Raw genomic sequence first — 20,444 nt, 5'->3', positions numbered from 1 at the left:
ATTCCATTTAAATTCTAGATAATAACCCCAGCAGGTATATAAGAAACAGAATTACCCCACGATGTAGATGTCTCTCTTTTTGTGATTGTTGTCTTGTTATCCTTTATTGTACAAACATTTAAATTTCATACGCTGCCATTTGGAAATTCTTGAAATTGTTTCAAGACTAGAGCACGTATGTCTCAGACAGCTTTTGTCTAGGCCTGTATATTGAAAGGTTTTGCCCTAACGATTTCAAAAACTTAGGTCTCCCACTAGCGGTTTTGATTCATTCTGAATTTATTTTTGTTCAGGGTGAGGGACAGGGTTCTGTGACATTCTTGTACCTGTAACTACCCAGTTTTCTAAGCACCGTTAGCTAAAGAAGCTGGCTTTCTTTTGATTTGGTTTATATGTCTGACAGTTTTGTCACAACTTAAATGGCTGTGATGTGACCTGCGGTTTTAATTTTGGCTCTTCTGTTCTATTTTGCTGGGCCACATGTCTGCTTTTGTACTAGCGGTTTAAGGTTTCTGTCACTGTGGCTCAGCATAATTTGTAATCAGCTATTGATTCCTCCAGCATTGTTTTATCTGATGATTAAAATTATTGTGACTACTGGGAATATTTCGTGCTTCAGTGTGAATTTTAGAAGTACTCTTCTATTTCCATAAGGATACCCTTGAAACTTTTATGGGCCTGCAATGAATCTAGCAATGTACCTTGAAATACACACACACATATGCAGTCATTTGTCTACATGCTGGATGCCTTGAATGATTTTTTTATTAGTTACTCTGTTTTTACATTTGAGATGTTATCCTTTTACTCCGCCCTACTCCCATCTGCCTTCCCCTTCCAGTTGCCTTCACAAAGGTCCACTCCCTTCTGATCCCCTCTTCACCCTTTTGCCTTGTCATTCCCTTACATAGGGACAATGTACCCTCTCTGGAACAAAAGCCTCTTCTCACATTGATGCCAGACACTGCTATCTTCAGCTACAGAAGCAACTGGATCAATAGATCTTTCAATGTGCACACAGGTTGGTGTTTCACACCATGGGAGTTTTGGAGGGTTTGGTTGGTTTATGTTATTCTTCCCATGAGGTTGCAACCCCTTTCAGCTCCTTAGGTCCTTTTTTTAGCAACCTCATTGGGATCCCTGAGTTCAGTCTGATGGTTAGCTGCAAGCATGTTCAGCTGTATTTATATGACTCTAGCCTAGTCCCTGAGGGGGCATCTCTGTCTGGTTCCTGCCAGTAAATACTTTATCAGCTATAGTGCTTGGATTTGGTGACGGCATATGTAGTGAATCCCCAGGTGAGGCAGCTTCTGAGTGATGTTTTCTTCAATCCCTGTTCTTCTATTTGACCTTGCACTTCCTCCTATAAGAGTTTTGTTCTCTTTTCTAAGAAGGACTGAGGAATCCACATTTTGGCCTTTCTTTTTTTTTGAGCTTCATGTCTGTGAATTGTTTCTTGGGTATTGGGTATTCCAAGATTTCTGGGGCTAGTATCTGCTATCAGTGAGTGTATACCATGTGTTTTCTTTTGTGACTGGGTTACCTCATTCAGGATGATAGCTTCAAGTTTTTTCGATTTGCCTAGGAATTTCATGAGCTCCTTGTTTTTAATAGCTGAGTGGTACAGCATTGTGTATATGTACCACAATTTCTGTATCCATTCATCTGTTGATAGATATCTGGGTTCTGTCCAGCTTCTGGATATTATAAATAAGGCTGCTATAAACAAGGTGGAACATGTATCCTTGTTATATATTTTGGGGTATATGCCCAGGAGACGTATAGGTCCTCAGGTAGCAGTATGTCTAATTTTCTGAAGAACTGCCAGACTGATTTCCAGAGTGATTACACCAGTTTACAATCCCACCAACAGTGGAGAAGTGTTTCTCTTTCTCCACATCCTCACCAGCATCTGCTATCACCTGAGTTTTTATCTTAGCAATTCTGACTGCTGTGAGGTGGAATTTTAGGGTTGTTTTGATTTGCATATCCCTGATGATTGGGGGTGCTGAGCATTTCTTTAGGTGCTCTCAGCCATTCAATATTACTCTGCTGAGAAATCTCTGTGTAGCTCTGGACCCTATTTTTAATAGAATTATTTGATTCTCTAGGGGATAGCTTCTTGATTTCCTTGAATATATTGGATAATAGCCCTTTATCAGATGTAGGATTGGTAAAGATATTTTTACAATCTGTTGGTTGCTGCTTTGTCCTTTAGACAGTGTCCTTTGCCTTATAGAAGCTTTGCAATTTCATGAGGTCCTATTTGTTGATTCTTGATCTTAGAGCATAAGCCATTGGTGGTCTCTTAAGGAAAATTTCCCCTGTGCTATGTGGTCTAAGCTCTTCCCCACTTTCTATCTATTAGTTTCAGTGTACCTTGTTGTATGTGGAGGTCTTCAATCCACTTGAACTTGAGCTTTGTACAAGGAGATAAGAAGGGATTGATTTTTATTCTTCCGTATGCTGACTGAACCAGCACCATTTGTTGAAGAGGCCATCCTTTTTCCATTGAATGCTTTTAGCTCCTTTATCAAAGATCAAGTGACCATAGGTGTGTGGGTTAATTTCTGCGTCTTTAATTCTATTCTATTGGTCTGCCCACCTGTTTCTGTACCAATACCAGGCCGTTTTTATCACAATTGATCTGTATGTAATACAGCTTGAGGTCAGGGACAGTGATTCCCACAGAAGATTTTTATTGTTGAAAATGGTTTTTGCTATCCTGGATGTTTTTATTATTCCAAATGAATTTGCAAATTGCACATTCTAACTCTATGAAGAATTGAGTTGGAATTTTGATGGAGATTGCATTGGGATCACCTTAGGCAAGATGGCCAGTTTTAAAATGTTGATACTTCCAATCCATGAGCATGGAAGAACTTTCCATCTTCTGAGGTCTTCTTCAATTTCCTTCTTCAAAGGCTTGAAGTTCTTCTTGTATATATCCTTCACTTGCTTGGTTAGGGTCATACCAAGGTACTTTATATATTGTGGCTATTGTGAAGAGTATCAATCCTCTAATTTCTTTCTCAGCCTGTTTGTCCTCTGAGTAGAGAAAGGCTATTGATTTGCTCGAAATAATTGTATATCCAGCCACTTTGCTGAAGTTGTTTATCAGCTGTAAAAGTTTCCTGGTGGGACTTTTAGGATCACATAAGTATACTATCATGACAGCTGCAAATAGTGATATTTTAACTTCTTCCTTTCCGATCTGTATCCCTTTGACCTCTTTTTGTTATTTTATTGCTCTGGCTAGGACTTCAAGTACTATATTGAATAGGTAGGGAGAGAGTGGACAGCCTTGTCTAGTCCCTGATTATAGTGGAATTGCTTCAAGTTTCTTACCATTTACTTTGATGTTGGCTACCTGTTAGCTGTATATTGCTTTTACTATGCTTAGGTATGGTCCTTCAATTCTTGATCTTTCCAAGACTTTTAAAATGAAAAGGTGTTGAATTTTGTCAAATGCTTTCTCAGCATCTAATGACATGATCATGTGTTTTTATTTTTCCTTTGGGTTTGTATATATAGTGAATTGCATTGGTGAACCATTCCTGCAACCCTGGGATGAAGCCTACTTGATGATAGTGAATGCTTGTTTTGATGTGTTCTTGGATTTGGTTTGCAAAAATTTTATTGAGTATTTTTGCATCAAAGTTCATGAGGAAAATTGGTCTGAAGTTTTTTGTTTTTTTTTTTTTTTCTTTGTAGGGTCTTTGTGTGGTTTATGTATGAGTGTAATTGTGGTTTTGAAGAATAAGTTGGGTAGTGTTGTTTCTGTTTCTATTTTGTTGAATAGTTTAGATAGTATTGGTATTAGGACTTCTATGAAAGTCTAATAGAATTCTGCACTGAAGTCCTGGGCATTTTTTGGTTGAGAAACTTTTGATGACAGCTTCTATTTGTTTATGGGTTTTGGGACTGTTTCAGTGATCCTGATTTAACTTTGGCACCTGGTATCTGTCTAGAAATTTGTCCCGTTTTCTCCACATTTTCCAGTTTTGTTGAGTATAGGCGTTTGTAGTAGGATCTGATGTTTTCTTGAATTTCCTCAGTTTCTGTTGTTATGTCCTCCCTTTCAGTTCTTATTTTGTTAATTTGGATACTCTCTCTGTGCCCTCTAGTTAGTCTGGTTAAAGGTTTATCTTGTTGATTTTCTCCAAGAACCAGATCCTAGTTTTGTTGATTAATTATATAATTCTTTTTGTTTCTGTGTGGTTGATTTCAGCAATGAGTTTGATTATTTCCTGCTTTCTACTCCTCTTGGGTGTATCTACTTTTTTTTGTTTTAGAGCTTTCAACTGTGCTGTCAAGCTGTTAGTGTGTGCTCTCTCTGGTTTCTTTTTAGAGGCAATCAGTGCTGTGAGTTTTCCTCTTAGAACTGCTTTCATTGTATCCCATGTTTGGGTACATTTTGCCTACATTTTTGTTAAATTCTAAAAATACCTTAATATCTTTCTTTATTTCTTCATTGACCAAGTTATCACTGAGTAGAACATTGTTCAGCTTCCAAGTGTATGTGGGCTTTTTGTAGTTGTTGTTGTTGTTATTGCTGTTGTTGAAGACCAGCCTTAGTCCACGGTGATCTGATAGGATGCATCGAATTATTTCGATCTTCTTGTATCTGTTGAGGCCTGTTTTGTGATATGGTCAATTTTGGAGAAGGTACCATGAGATGCTGAGAAGAATGTATATTCTTTTGTTTTAGGATGAAATATTCTACAAATGTCTGTTAAATCCATTTTTCCTAGCTTCTGTTAGTTTCATTCTGCCTCTGTTCAGTTTCTGATTCCCTTTGATGAGAAACAGTTGTTAAAGTCTTCCACTACTGTTGTGTGTGGTACACTACATGCTTTGAACTTTAGTAGAAGTTCTTTTATTAATGAACATGCCCTTGTATTTAGAATATAGATGTTCTGTATTGAGATTTTAATCTTGGTAGATTTTTCCTTTGATGAGTTAAAAGTATCCTTCATCATCTTTTTTTTTTTTTGATAACTTTTGGTTGAAAATCTATTTTATTCAATATTACAGTGGCTACTCCAGCTTGTTTCTTGGGATCATTTACTTGGAAGTTTTTTTTCCCAGCCTTTTACTCTGAGGTTGTATGTCTGTCTTTGTCGATGAGATGAGTTTTCTGTATGCAGCCAAATGCTGGATCATGTTTACATATCCAGTCTGAAAGTCTGAAAGTTTATGTCTTTTTATTGGGGAATTGAGTCCATTGATATTAAAAGATATTAAGGAATAGTGAGTGTTGTTTCAAATATTTTTGTTGTTAGAGATAGAATTATGTTTGTGTGCTTTTCTTCTTTTGGGTTTGTTTCAAGAAAGTTAATTTCTTGCCTTTCCTAGGGTTAGTTTCCCTCCTTGTCTTGGAGTTTTCCATCTATTATCCGTTGTAGGGCTAGATTTGTGAACAGATATTTTGTAAATTTGTTTTTTTCATGTAATATCTTGGTCTCTCTCCATCCATAGTAATTGACAGTTTTGTTGGATATAGTAGCCTGGGCTCTATGACTTTTAGCCAGGATCTTCTAGCTTTCATAGTCTCTTTTGAGATGTCTGGTGCAATTCTCATAGGTCTGCCTTTATATGTTACCTGTCCTTTTTCCCTTACTACTTTTAGTATTCTTTCTTTGTTTTGAACATTTGGTGTTTTGACTATTTGTCAGGAAAATTTTTGCCTGGTCCAACCAATTTAGTTCTGTAGGTTTTTTTTTTTTTTTTTTTTTTTTTTTCTATGTTCATGGTCATCACTTTCTTTAGGTTAGGGACATTTTCTTCTATAAATGTATCAAATGTACTTACTGGGCCTTTTACTTGGGAGTCTTTGCTCTCTTCTATACCTATTATCCTTAGTTTTGGTCTCCTCATTGTGTCCCAGATTTCCTGAATGTTTTGGGTTAGGAACTTTTTGATTTTTGCATTTTATCTGACTTATGTGTCAATGTTTTCTTCTGCCCCTGAGATTCTCTCTTTCATCTCTTGTATTCTATTGGTGATGCTTGTGTCTATGACTCATAATCTCTCTCCTAGGTTTTCTATCTCCAGGGTTGTCTCCTTTTGTGATTTTTTAATTGCTTCTATTTCCAATTTTAGATCCTGGATGGTTTTGTTCATTTTTTCACCTGTTTGGTTGTGTTTTCCTGTAGCTCTTTAAGTGATTTTTGTGTTTCTTCTTTAAGGACTTCTACTTGTTTACTTGCGTTTTTCTGGTTCTCCTGTATTTCTTCATATTTATGCCCTTCTCTAGAACATCCATCATCTACACAAGGTGTGATTTTAAGTCCAAATCTTGTTTTTCTTGTTTGTTGATATATTCACTACTACTTGTGGTGGGAGAACTGGATTCTGCCAGGTTGTCTTGGTTTCTGTTGCTTATGCTCTTATACTTGGCCTCTTGCCATTTTGTTATCTGTGATACTACTTGATCTTACTGTCTCTGACTATAACTTGTCTCTCTTGGGAGCCTGTGGGCCCATGGGCTCAGGAGGGAGTCCTGATTATTGTTGCCTGACTCTGGCTCTTGTCACAGATAGAGGCCAGAACAGTCCCAAGCAGAACCACGATACCTCTATATGAATCTTTCTTACATTACTGTTGCCATAGCATATTTTATAAAAGTAAACCTTTATGTAATAAGGAACTACTATGTGACAGGCAATGTAATAGAGCTCTTACTTGAATAGATGATGACTCAAATTCTTACTGTGGTGGAGCAGATATTTATTCAGCTAATTAAGCCCCACTGAGAAATGGGTTTTTGCTGCACAACCTTAAGAAGAATACAGGAGAGAAACTGAGGAATGCCTGTAACAGTGGCATACAGCATTTGCCTTGAGAAGTACTGGAGTGTAGACCTTTACAGGTGAAGAATTGGAAGTGAGAGTAAACCATTTTGTGCAAGGACAAAGCTCAGTGGGGGAGGCACCCATTTGACGAGAGATCACTTCTGAGGAAAGGATGAGTGATGGAGCTGGAGACAAGTTGGGTACCGATGGAGTCAGACTTGATAACTGGACATCGAAATTGTCCTGTCCTACCCTTGTGTCACTAATACCCAGTTTATCACAATCTTAGAGAAGACAGGAGCATATTACAGGATACATCCCCATTGTAGGTGGGAAGCCAACCTGATAGTTGTAGGTTTCACCATCTGTAGATTTTCTTAATTTTTCCATTGTCCTGTTCACCTCCCCATTAAGAAGTGCTCCTTCCTCAAAACTCTATCATTCCCAATTCTGTGGCTTCTTTCACTACATTGTTGTTCTCATGAACCTCTGTCCTAATAATAACCTCTATTCTCTGGACCTGATGCCATGTCTTCACTCATTGCCAAGGTGGCAGGTCTGATATGTTTCTATGAGTGCCAAATTTATCTCATGCTTGACTCCATCTTTGTGTGTCTATTAAATGCCACTTTCCTAAATCTCCTGCTGTAAAGTTTCCATGCTGTTGACTTCAAGTCTGCTTTGCCATCCCACTGTCCCCCAAGAAAATGCTGATAAAGCTCTGAATTGATGAATTTGAATTTGTGTTGAACCATTTCTCTGCTTTACGGTAAGTGGTTATTTGTGGTTTTATATACCTGGCCCATCAAACTCTAAAATGCCATATGTGGTTATAGGATAAAAATTGTGCTATGCCTAGGAAATCTGCATTTCAGTAATTAATGGAAACCAAAGATCAAGGGACATAATTGGGATCTTAGCACTCATGAGGCCAAGGCAGTGGGGTTATAATTTTGAAGCAAGCCTGGGGTATGTATCGCATTCTTATCTTTCAGTGTTTTTTTTCTTGGTTCATAGAAAAAGAAAGAATAATTCAGTGGATCATACTTTATGGAAAATCTTTTGTTTTAATTCGAAGCAGATTAGAGGTCACATTGTTATTTCTAAAAACTAAACAAAAATTATCTTTATTGAAAAGCTGGGGATTTGCAAATGAATATTGTGGTACTTTTGGTTTGGTGCTTGCTTCTATGCTGAAGTTTGGAAATGTTAATCATACATAAAATCTCTACAACGTTTTTTATCTCAGTGACTGGTTCCCATAGACAACAAGGATGATCGCTTTGTCTGAAGCAGACCCCTCCTGACCGTGCCCCACACCTTGGTTGTAACTCTTGCTTCTTCCGGCTTTATTGGTGTCATGGATCTTGTGAGTGTTGGCTTGTGGGTTCCAGTGCTACCTGTGAGCTTTATCACTCCTGCTCAACCAGTGTGTCTCAGCAGGTCTAATGTGTCATGAATGCTTGATTGCATATTTTATATTTAAATGAATACTTGGGTTAGTCTACAGGGGCCCAAAACTACCCAGAACCCTTTACCTTGGACTTGGTATTAAAAACTCACTTCAGTTTCCTTTTAAACTTCTTAGTTACTTGGGCACGCTTATTTGGCAGATCTGAACATCTTTGCATGCGTGTGACCCAAAATCGTCCGGGGTTAATAACGGTTTGTTAGTTTTAAGTGGCTGCTTGATAATTCGCGTTGTGATATGCAGAGGCACTTCCCATGTGCTCACCACTGCCCTTCGTACTGTCCGTTCTTTGGAAGTCACTGTATTTAAAAGGAGAAGTAAGAAAACATGGAAAAGTGCCACTGAATTTGTTAACCTTATCAACAAAAATGCTTCGCAAAGAGGAACCATAAAGTTAATGTGACAGATTATCAAGTGTTGTTTGACTCTTTTCTGGTGTAGCAGATTTTTTTAAGTGATATGCTAATGCTGTAAAAAAAAAAACCTGAATTCTCAAACAGAATATACACTTGGAGACTTAAAATACTATTTACTTTGAACAATGGAACAAACTGTGCATGAAATGAAGGGTTGGGTGCATTAAATCTACAGATTTTAAACTTCTTATACGGTCACTTCTCAACAAGTAATAGTGCCTTAAGAAACACTTTGAGTCTAAAAAGAACTGTGGAATGAAACCCATTTGATGAGCACAAATCCTGATTGGAAGGAGACCTAAGAGAGGCTGCTGTCACCCTGCTTGCAGTGTGAAAGATTTTTGCTCCTTCATAATCAATAATCCCAAATGACTCTGAAGGGCTCTGCTGATATATGAAAGGCACAGAAAAATAATGTGGCTGACGACTGGCAAGACTGTGGAAAATCAGTTTGGAATTCTGTAAGGGGTTTTCTCTAAAGATCAGGACTGTGCTGGGCTCTTTCTGCTCACTAGATCAAATGTTTAACCCAGATATTTCTTTAGTAAGGTAATGTGCTTTCAAATCAGAGAGGTGAAGAAATGCAGGGGGTGGCTTTGAGCCTTCAGCCTCTATTTTTTTGCAATTTCTTAGAATGTTAAGTAGCTAAAGGACCAGAGTGAAGCCTCAGAATAGAAGTGAAAAACAAGGCGCATGTAAAGACACAGGGTGGTGGTGGGTTTTAATTTAGCATTCTGGCTATATCAAGGGAACAATGGAAATGTATCAGAGAAACTAAGAAACCACTTATTTTAGAGAAAAGCACAGAGGAAGTGGAAAGGACCAGAAGGTGCAGAGGGGGATCTTGGATCATGTTTTGTGGAGAAATGTCATTTACTTGAGTTGAAAGACTGATCGGTGACATTGCTCTTTGCACGGACTCTGGTGTTGCCTTCACCTGGGGGACCTTTTATTCTAGGTTGTTTTTTTGTTTGTTTGTTTTTGTTTTTTTTTTTTTAAGCCTTTCAATGGGATCCCAGATTTCACGGCCACAGGAAGTATTTATGAGCAGAATGAGTGTTCTCCATGTGATTCCGGGTTTCTATTTCTGGCCCTAAATGATCCTTTTTAGAGAAGGCAGTCAGCCCTGAAGGCCCAAAGGACAAATCAGTTTGGAAGCAAAGGCCGCACAGTTGACCGTGTTTCCTCTTGGATAAGGTGCGCATGCTGACTGGGAGTAAGGACCTGTGTGTAACTGGATCTTTGTGGCCAAAGAGAGGATGATGCCGTTTTCCTAACAATAATAGTTAGCCACATATCTGGGTCTCAGAAAGGACTGGGATATGGTCCAATGTTTCATATCTTTTGTACTAAATTTGAGGGGAGAAAAAGCTAGAAAATGACAGCCACAACCTTTTGTATTTCCAGGAGTCTGGCAAATCGTGTTAATAATAAATAATGAATAAGACTTATCTCCTAGCTGCCAACCAAGCTTTCTAAGACACACATCTTTTTGATTTCCATCTATCCCGTGTAGTCTCAAGAGCATGATGGCAGCCGTGGTACCAGGAGTAACAGTACCAACAGAGACCCTGCAATACCAAACAGTTAAGATTCATGCTTGAACTCAAAAGTACACTTTCTGTTCATGATGTAACTAAATACATACTCAGAGTAACATATTGAGTAGATACCATGGCTCTGTTTCTTTGCTGGGGAAGTGGAGAGGTGGAGAAATGGGATCCCTGCTTCTGGTTGCATAGTGAGTAAGCGGGGAAGTCAGAGAGCCGGGATAAAGCGCTGGGTGTGTGAAATCGCATTTCCGGCAGAGTCAGAATGGCTCCCAGGCTCAGGGAGCCCTGTTTGTTTAGACATCTTGCAGTTCTCCTTTTGCACGTGAGTGTGGGCTGTGCACAGTTCAGGAAAAGTCTCTTGTTGCTGGTGCACTGCTTCATTCCATACCCAGCACTTAGGACAATGAGAAGTCTTTAGGATTACTCACGGCGTAGGAAATGATGGAGGAGGAGAAAAAGGGGAACCATTAGTCTTTTCAGATTCTAATTTGCAGGACCACAACTGGACGGTGCAGGATGCTTCCTTGCTTTGCTCTGTCTAAAGAGCACTTGTTTACCAAACTGGGTCAGAAAAACCAACCTCAAAGGATTACAAAGACTTATTCTATACTCTCACTCCTAGAATTAGTGTAGCACGGAGGATGAATTTAAACAGTGGAGAGAGTTTCATGTTGTTGTATAGTGTACTCTTCTATAGAATGTGTATTGTGTGCCTACATGCTAGCTTCAGGGAATATCATGGCAGAAGAATATATGACATCATTATCTATATGGGCTCTAATAAAAATACAGCGCATTAAATATACCTTGTTATGTGGCCACAAACAATTCTGAGATGACACTTAAATTGAGTTCTGGGTAGAAAACCCAACCCAACCTTGAGCTGGCTTCAAAGAAGAAATAGATATAGTGGTAGAGATCTCTGCAGAGTGACTCTGGGTTTTATTGGGGCCATCCTATATAGGTCCTAGTGGGATTTACATACTTTCTCAGATTTTCCTTCTTCATGTTACAGAAGATGTATTATAAGTTGGCAATTATGGAAATTTGGACAATTTTTCTCTTTCTGGCTGAGAGGTATATGCATTGAACTAAGATAGAAGTTAGTGTGTTGACCCAGCTGATGTCTTCACACAGACTCCATGGTCTTGCATATGTATGTGTATATGTATGTGTATGTATATGTGTATGTGTATATGGGTTGATAAATATTTTATGATAGAGCTAGAACTATATGAGTTAAATAGGATGGCCAGTACGCGCCAAGATGCAGAAACATTGATAAATGAGCCTATTTCAATAGGTATTGAGCATGTGAAGTTTGAAGGTCCTCATGGGCTTCTAAGTGAGATATCAAGCAGGCAACTTATAGAGAGATAATAACATGGCTGTTTCTATTTCTCTATCTCTCATCCTCTTTCTCTCTTTGTCTCTCCCTGTCTCTCTCTGTGTCTTTCTTTCACTCACTCACTCTGTGTGTGTGTGTGTGTTTGTGTGTGTGTATTCTCTCTCTCTCTCTCTCTCTCTCTCTCTCTCTCTCTCTCTCTCTCTGTGTGTGTGTGTGTGTGTGTGCATGTGTAAATTCAGTATTGGTATATTTACAATATTGAAAGCCTGGCCTTAGAGTTACCCTGCAGAGAGTAGAAGTTTTGTGACAAAGCCCTGAAGTGAACAGTACAGATCATAGAAGAGACAGCAAGCAAAGACAGGAGTAGCCACAAAGAGAAAGGGTATCTGAGAGGGATAAATGGAAGCCAAGCAAAGACTGTTTCAAAGCAAAGAGTGGACACTATTGTACCGTATGGAACCACTAGATGATGTGACTGAATTATGATGCTGGAATTAGCAATCTACATTCATGAGGGGTCATGACAGAAGTATTTCAGTAGACAAAAATGGGGGGAACCCAACTAGAGTTTGAGTACAACTGAAGGAGTGGGAAGATGAATTGTTACCTCAAACAACTCTATCGAAATATTGACTGTCACCTGACTAGAGTAGTGGGACAGTCACCACACTAAGGAAGAGATCAATAGTTTGCAAAATATACAGTGGTCAAAAGCAATACAAATAAAGTAGTCAGAAGACCTATTCTATGAAGGGACTAAGAGTAAATGTTTTCATCTCTGCAAAGCCACACAGTGCCTCGCGGCTTGTTGACCCCGGTTTTGTAGTATGGAGGCAGATGAGATGGTCGTGTTCCAGCACAACACAGCACTAAGGAAAATGAAGTGTGAGCTACTCATAATGCTTCCATTTCATAACATTTCTGTCTTCTTCCTTTTATTTTCAACTACTTAAAAATATAATGACAGCTTATTAACTTGCAATATGTAAGAGGTTGTGTTTGGTCCATGGGATGTAGCTGCTGACACCTAGTGTAAGAACAGATGCTATACATTCTCCCAGTGTAGGGGAACTCCAGGGAGCTGAGGTGGGAGAGGGGGTTGGAAGAGGGAGCACCTTCATGGAGGGAAGTGGAGGGGGAGGGAGGATGGGAGGGGGGAAAGAGGATAACATTTGAAATGCAAATACAGAGAATATTCAATAAAAAATCATCAAAAAAGAAGAGATGCTATATGATATGTGTGGAAGGTATATTTTGCTAAATGTAAATGTTCAATATCTGAGCCATTTACCTAAATAAATCGAAAGCAGAATCTTAAAGATATTTTTATATATCCATGTCCACTGAAGTATAATTCACAAGGTAAAAGAGTAAAAGTCACTCCTATTCCAGTCCTATCACAGAAATACTGATTGATCTACCTACCCCTATATGTACAGAAGTGTGGCATCTTCTATTGCCTAGATCCATACACTATCCTCCTGCTTAACTCAAAGCACAACTATTTCCCCACCATAGAAAATATACGGTATCAATCTTCCTTAGTACAAGCAAGGTAATTCTGAGAAATTGGTCATAGATAGATGAATGGGTAAATTTAGTGCAAAATGTATAGGCAAGTGGTTGTTTTTCAGCATCAAAGAAGATGGTTAGGAGTTGGAGAGATGGCTCAGCAGTTAAGATTATTGATTGCTATTCCAGAAGATGGGGTTCAGTTCCCATCATGCACACGGTGGTTCACAGCTGCTACTCCAACAACAGAGTATGGTATGCCCTTTCCTGCCAACCTTTGGCAAGACATGCTCGTAGTATTGATGCATGCATGCAGGCACAACACCATAAACATAAAATAAAACTGAATACAATCTAAAAGAACATGAGGCATTCTGATGCGTTGTATGACATGAGTGAGCTTAAGGACATTATAATTGCTAAAATAAGACTCCCTCAAAGCTACTCTGCTCACATACGGATGTGAGGCCCTCTCAACAGTCAAACTTGCAGGAACAGAAGGATGTCCATTGCAGAGCTTGGGGGAGAAGGATCAGAGTGTTCCCATTCAGTGAGCACATAACTTGACAAGGGAGTGCATTCTAGAGATGAATGATGATGACAAACCCACAAAGAATGTCAACTCCATACTATTGAACAATACAGTGTGTGTGACTGAGATGCCACAGTTCCTGGCTTTACATCAATTAAAAACATTTTGAAAAAACTGAAAGGTTCTGTATTTAATAATAGAAGTTGAAGGAAAGGAGAGCAGGGTAAGCAGTCGGACATAAGTTTTAAAGATAGGAAGACTGAGCTATACTTTAAATATATACAATAAAGTAATATGTCAAGAGAGATTCATCTTTAAATTGACTGGTATCTGTGACCTGTTAGTCTAGAGGTCTCAAGCTAAGCACATTCCCATAAAGTCTCAAAACGCTTATTTTGAGTTCTGCTTCAGTGGAAGATATGTTTTGTACTTTTATTTTAATATTATTTTTTTACCGTACCCTAACACCGAATCCCTAAATCCTAATCCATAACCCTAACCCTAAACATAACCCTACCCACCAAACTAATGCTAACCATAACCCTAGCCCTAAAGCCAAACCCTAACAATATTCCTAACATTAACCGTAACCCTAAACTTAAACCTAACCCTAACACTAACCCTAAACCCTAAACCCTAACCCTAACCCTAACACTAACCCTAAACCCTAAACCCTAACCCTAACCCTAACCCTAACCCTAACCCTAACCCTAACCCTAACACTAACCCTAACCCTAACCCTAACCCTAACGACTAACCCCTAGCCCTTAACCCCTAACCCTAACCCTAACCCTAACCCTAAATTTCAACCTAACCCTAAACCTAAACCCAAACCCTAACCCTAACCCTATCCCTAATCCTAACACTAACCCTAAACCCTAACCCTAACCCTAACCCTAACTCATGTTTTGTACTTTTGTGTTTTGCTGTGTGTGTGTGTGTGTGTGTGTGTGTGTGTGTGTAAAAGAGAGAGAAGGAGAGAATATTAAACATCAAGTTTGGTGGGTAGGGAGGTCTAGAGGGAAGATCTGGGTAGAACTCAAGGGGAGAAATGAATAAGTAAAATATATTGTACTAAAAGTATTCCCACAATGAAAAATCATTTAAAAATAGAATTATCTAAAGCCCTACATCCTGTTAGAAATATGAATAAATAAGAGGCAGTGACTGGATTGGGTATGAAACTGCCCTAGACTTCTCACCAGACTACTTGGTAATAGAAAGACATAGAGTAACCCTGCCAGTGTTGTAAGGGAGATTGTTTTTCAACTTAGAATTATACATTTTTCTAAGACATGCAAAGGTTTCTTCTGAAGCATCTTCTGCTTAGTTCCAGCAAGCAGAAGCTGCAAACTAAAAAAGGGAGACAAGAGAATGCATCTATTCATTCATTCATCCATCCATCCATCCATCCATCCATCCATCCACCCACCCACCCACCCACCCACCCATCCATCCATCCATCCATCCATCCATCCATCCATCCATCCATCCATTGACTGACACTAGGCTAAACTATAGCCAGGATTTCATACATTAAAAAAACAGGGAGAAAAGATTGATAAACAGAGACTATGCTTACAGTCTTTAGAAATATTGGGGTCTTGCTGTTATTGTTTTGAAGAGAAAAAAAATGTTTCCTGTGAGCTGCCAGCCTATCATCCTAAAATTTGAGTGGACAGAGTCAGAAAGACTCAAGGTTTGATTGGCCAGCAATGAAGAGGGAGTGAGGCAGGAAGAAAGGAGGGAGTTAAACAGTGAAAAGACCCCAAACCTCATTAGGATGTTTCTACAAAACATAAAATAAACAGTGGCATGAATTTCAACAATAGGTGGCGTCTTAGTTTGGGTTTTATAACTGTGAAGAGACATCACGACATGTCATCTCTTATGAAGAAAGCATATAATTGGAGCTGGATTGTGGTTCAGGGGTTTAGTCCATTATTGTCATGGCAAAAATCAAATCGGCTTGAAGGCAGACATAATGCTAGAGAAGTACATTGGCTCACAGGTAGCAGGGAAAGACTGGGTATAGCTTGACCATGGACCTCAAAGCCCACCCTGGCTGTGACACAGTACCTCCAACCAGGTCACACCTAGTGTACAAGACCATGCCTTCTAATAATTCAACCCCCTATGCATTCAAACACATGAGTCTAGGATGGGCAAATCTATTAAAAGCGCCAGCTGGATATAGAGGAATATATTTCATTTTCCTGTTAGGAATCTTCTTTAAGATTCTCAAAAGAGGTGACATTAGACTGCTAACAAGTAGCACAAGAAAAACTAATGTAAGCTAGGCTAATTACCTCAGCATTTTTTATAACACTCCATACTCATAACATAGCAGAATGGATAGACCATCAGATTGAATGGTAGATGACCAATTGTGGGACTTGGAAGAATAAAGCAAGTTAAAAAAAATTAAAAGAGTCTATATGTCGGTTTCATATAAATACCAATAAATATAAACATGGAAATCAGTCTGGCGGTTCCTCAGAAAATTGAACATAGTACTACCTGAAAACCCAGCTAGTCCACTCCTGGGCATATACCCCAAAGATGCTCCAACATATAAGAAGGGACACATGCTCCACCATGTTTATAACAGCCTTATTCATAATAGCCAGAAGCTGGAAAGGATCCAAATGTCCTTCAACAGAGGAATGGATACAGAAAGTGTGGTACATTTACACAGTGGAGTACTACTCAGCTATTAGAAACAATGACTTCATGAAATTCGTAGGCAAATGGATGGAACTAGAGACTATCATCCTGAGTGAGGTAACCTAGTCACAAAAGAACAAACATAGTATGCACTCACTGACAAGGAGATACTAGCCCCAGAAAGCTCTGAATATCCGAGAAACAACTCACAGACATTATGAAGCTCAAAAAGAAGGAAGGCCAAAATGAGGATGCCTCAGTCCTTCTTAGAAGGGAAAATCAAACACTCACGGAAGGAAATGCAAGGTCAAATAGAGAAACAGGGGTTGAAGAAAAGATCATTCAGACACTGCCTCACCTGGGGATCCACCACACATGCAGTCACCAAATCCAAGCACTATAGCTGATGCCAAGAAGTACTTACTGGCAGGAATCAGACAGAGATGCCTCCTCAGGGACTATGTTAGTCATACAGATACAGCTGAGCATGGTTGCAGCTAACCATTGGGCTGAACTCAGGGACCCCAATGAGGATACTAAAGAAAGGACCAAAGGAGCTAAAAGGGGTTGCAACCTCATGGGAAGAACAACATCATAAACCAACCAAACCCTTCAAAACTCTCATGGACAAAAACACCAACCTTTGTGCACATATAGAGAGACCTATTGATCCAATTGCATATGAAGCTGAAGATACCTGTGTATCATCAATGTGAGAAAAGGCTTTTGGTCCAGGGTGGGCATGTTTTTCCAATGTAGGAGAATGATAAGGCAATGGTGTGGAGAGGGTGATTAGGAGGGAGTGCACCCTTGTGATGGCAAATGGAGGGAGGGGTGGGATGGGAGCAGGGCAGGGAAAAGGGATAACATCTCAAATGTAAATACGGAGTATCTAATTTAAAAATGAGAAAAAATATAAATATACTGTTTAGTGTTATAAAAAACAATCGATACAATTAAAATTGGTAATGGATGGGTAGATGTGGGCAGAAAATATTAATTTGCTAATTCCTAATTTCTGATTATTCTTATCAAAATACCAATTGATGAACCTGAGCAAACAGATGAGATCAAGAAGAGAAACCATAAATACATTGGCAGTTATATCATGCAAATTTCCATTGCTGTGAAGACATCTGAGAGAAAAAGTTTAAAACAAGAAAAATATGTTTGATCCATGTCTTTGGAGGACTAGGCCTATTGGCCTACACCATTGTGTCTACTAGATTTTGAGAGGGATGGAAACATCATGGCAGAGGTGCATAGCTCATGAAGGCCAGGAAACAGGGAGAAGCCAGAAAATCTCCCCTTCAAAGACGTGCCCACAATGACCTAATAATTTCAACTATGCCCCCACCTTCCACAGCTTCACCATCATATTTTCATCGTTGGTATTTTGAATCCATCAGTCAATCGCTCCATTAATAGAAGCAGAACCCTCTGGTTCAATCTGCATATTGCTTGTATCGGGGACCATGCCTTTAATGCATGATCATAACTGTAAAGGCTCTGGACATTGTAACTGAAGTTGGAGAAAAGGGTATGTGACTTGACTTAAGACCATGTGTAATTTCTTTGAAAGGAAAAATCTGCCGAAACAAGAAATGTGCCATGCACTTTAATAATTCCTTCTTCGAAGTCTTTTGCATGCTTTCTTTGATAGCAGTAAGTTTTGAAAGTAAATAGTATGATTGTGTAGACAAAAAGTTACTTAGATTATTAATCAAATAAAGATGCAAAATTATTTGTTCAGAGGAAATATGACCATAAAGATGTGAACTTGGACATGGATTATGAGAAAATCAGTTCATAAAATTAATGTACTACAACTAACAGAGCAAGTTGTCGATTATTTCTTTATTCGTGATGTAAAAGCAAGTACTTGAAAAATCAAGTGAAAATATACAAGAAAATGGGTTTTCCCATTTATCTTATAGTTTACCTTATGTTTGATTTATCTTCCTGTTGATCATATACTGGTAGTGAGATTCTTTTCAAAGCTCCATCAGTCTTCGATTCTTATGGTATTGAATTTGACTACTTTCTTCCTGTGTGATTTAGCTTTAGATGCCATGACAAAGAGCCACAGGCCAGGTGGTTTAAATGACAGAAATGTATTTTATGAATATTCTGGAGGCTGGAAATCTCCATTGAAATAATTCATCATTTTGCTGAATGGTTGACATTTTCTGAATGGAGGTGGGAGCTGAGGTATTCTTGATTAAGTTTCAGTTTAAGACTAGAATTGTAAACTTCACATAGACATTACGCTTCTAGATTTTCAAGCTCAGTTCTCTATAACCCACTCTGTACCCCAGTAAAGAGTGCTTTCTCATTAGGATCAAAAGTAGGGTGGCCACAAATTCGGTAGGATTCATTATCATCTGCTTTTTCTGAAAGTCATGTAAATAAAATATTTTAAATAAAACATTAAAAAAATGAAGACTTTTATTGTTTCAATTTATGTTCAGTTTTACATTGTGATAGAGATGGTTTTGGTGTCCTTTTACTATAGAAAGATGATCCTTGTCCAATTATATTGCATAGGAAATGTGTTCTCCGTTCATAAGTTAAGTGGCAAGGGCCAGATTGGGAAACCATATTATCTTATTTCTGCACTGGGCATACCAAGACAATGGTAGAGCCTTCTTTGTTTACATGAATCATAATTAGGTAATCAAGAAAGCATTGTGGCACCAGGAGTAACAATAACATAGTTCACATTTCTGACCTTTATTTTTCCATCATGTCTATAAAACTAGACTGGTAATAAGTGTATATGGTGTGTAACTTTGTTGCATACATACCTAGTGTATTCCTAAAGCTCATTAACAATGACTTCCTTTATGCTTCATGCCTTCTTGAAGTTTACTCCTCTGTACGTCAGATGTGGTTGGTGCTTCATAAACTGTTGGAAAGATACAGAATGATTTTCTGGAGTCTCTAATACATCATTTCTAGGACTGTGTTTGAAATGATCTTAGAAGACCCTTCTGACACATTCCCAAGCCTTATTTGGTCAAGCCTGACTTTTCATGTTCTCACAAAGATTTCAAAATAGTAAGGAAAATAAGAAAACATGCAAGGTCACTCATGAGCTCATCTCATACATGAACCACCATTATCTATGCCTTGCTCTTTCATCTAGGTAAGCCACATGGCTTCAGCTTATCCAACAGAACTAAGAAGTAGAGAAACAGATGTAAACTTATTACTGAAAACCTCTAGTCACCTGCACCAATCCCTTTGCACTGAAGTTAGTATTGTTTTCAATCCACTCTATTGTCATTTAGAATTCATCGTTGCAGAAGAATGCAATAATAACCATCAATAGCATCATGATGGTTCATATTTGTTTTCATATATTGTTTTCATGCTTTTCTCTACCTATTCTTTACCTAAAGTCTTGCTAATATGACCTGCATGGAGTATATATATGCCTTTGTGCATAATACACATTTCTTGAAGGCTGTGTTCATCTGTGTGGTTGGGTGATGGGTTTTCCTGCTCTATTCAGTCAGAACTGACCCAAAGTACAGTGTGATCCTCTCTCTTTATCTCTCTTGACAAGATGAGTAACTGGGCTAATAGAAAGTACAGGCCTTGATAAGCAGACAAGTGCCGGTTACTAAAAGCAACATGTGTCTTGCTGATTGCCTGTTTATTCTAGGAGGCTTCATTGTTATAAACTTCACTGTCAACAGCATGCACATTGTACACAGTAGATTTTGCCAGCCTTAGCTTACAAGCATCCCCTGTAACACTGTCAAGCAGTATCATCTGCACATCTGGGTAGATTTGTAGCATCTGCACATACAGGTGAATAATGTGTCTTTATAAATAGCTGTGTAAAATACTTGCAGGATCTGAGCTCTGTCTTTGGTATGTCATTAAGACACTTTATACAGGACTATACCTGATAAAAGGGAGTGAATCTTAGACAGTGAGTCTTAGGTTGACCTTGAGTCTTAGGCTAAACCAGTGAATATCTTTTCCTGATGTCCACAAAGTCTTATTTGTGTAGTTATGAAAATAAATAGGATTGTCTGAATGAGAAGAAACATCAAAACATACCCAAGCCATACTTCATTTGGTATCTTTGTTCTTTTACCATCTCTCCTTTTCAGTGTATCTTCTTGCTTTTACCC

The 20,444-nt window shown here is 38.6% G+C and overlaps 1 protein-coding gene across 1 annotated transcript in view; it reads left to right on the top strand.

The window, feature by feature from the left end:
• Positions 1-20,444, top strand: part of SAMD12 (sterile alpha motif domain containing 12) — a 415,274-nt gene that overhangs the window by 148,126 nt on the left and 246,704 nt on the right. The window lies entirely within an intron of this gene.

Source organism: Micromys minutus (genome assembly GCF_963924665.1).
Source record: "Micromys minutus genome assembly, chromosome: 33".
Classification (NCBI taxonomy): domain Eukaryota; kingdom Metazoa; phylum Chordata; class Mammalia; order Rodentia; family Muridae; genus Micromys; species Micromys minutus.
The sequence above is the reverse complement of the archived record's forward strand: the minus strand, read 5'-3'. Positions and strand labels throughout refer to the sequence as shown.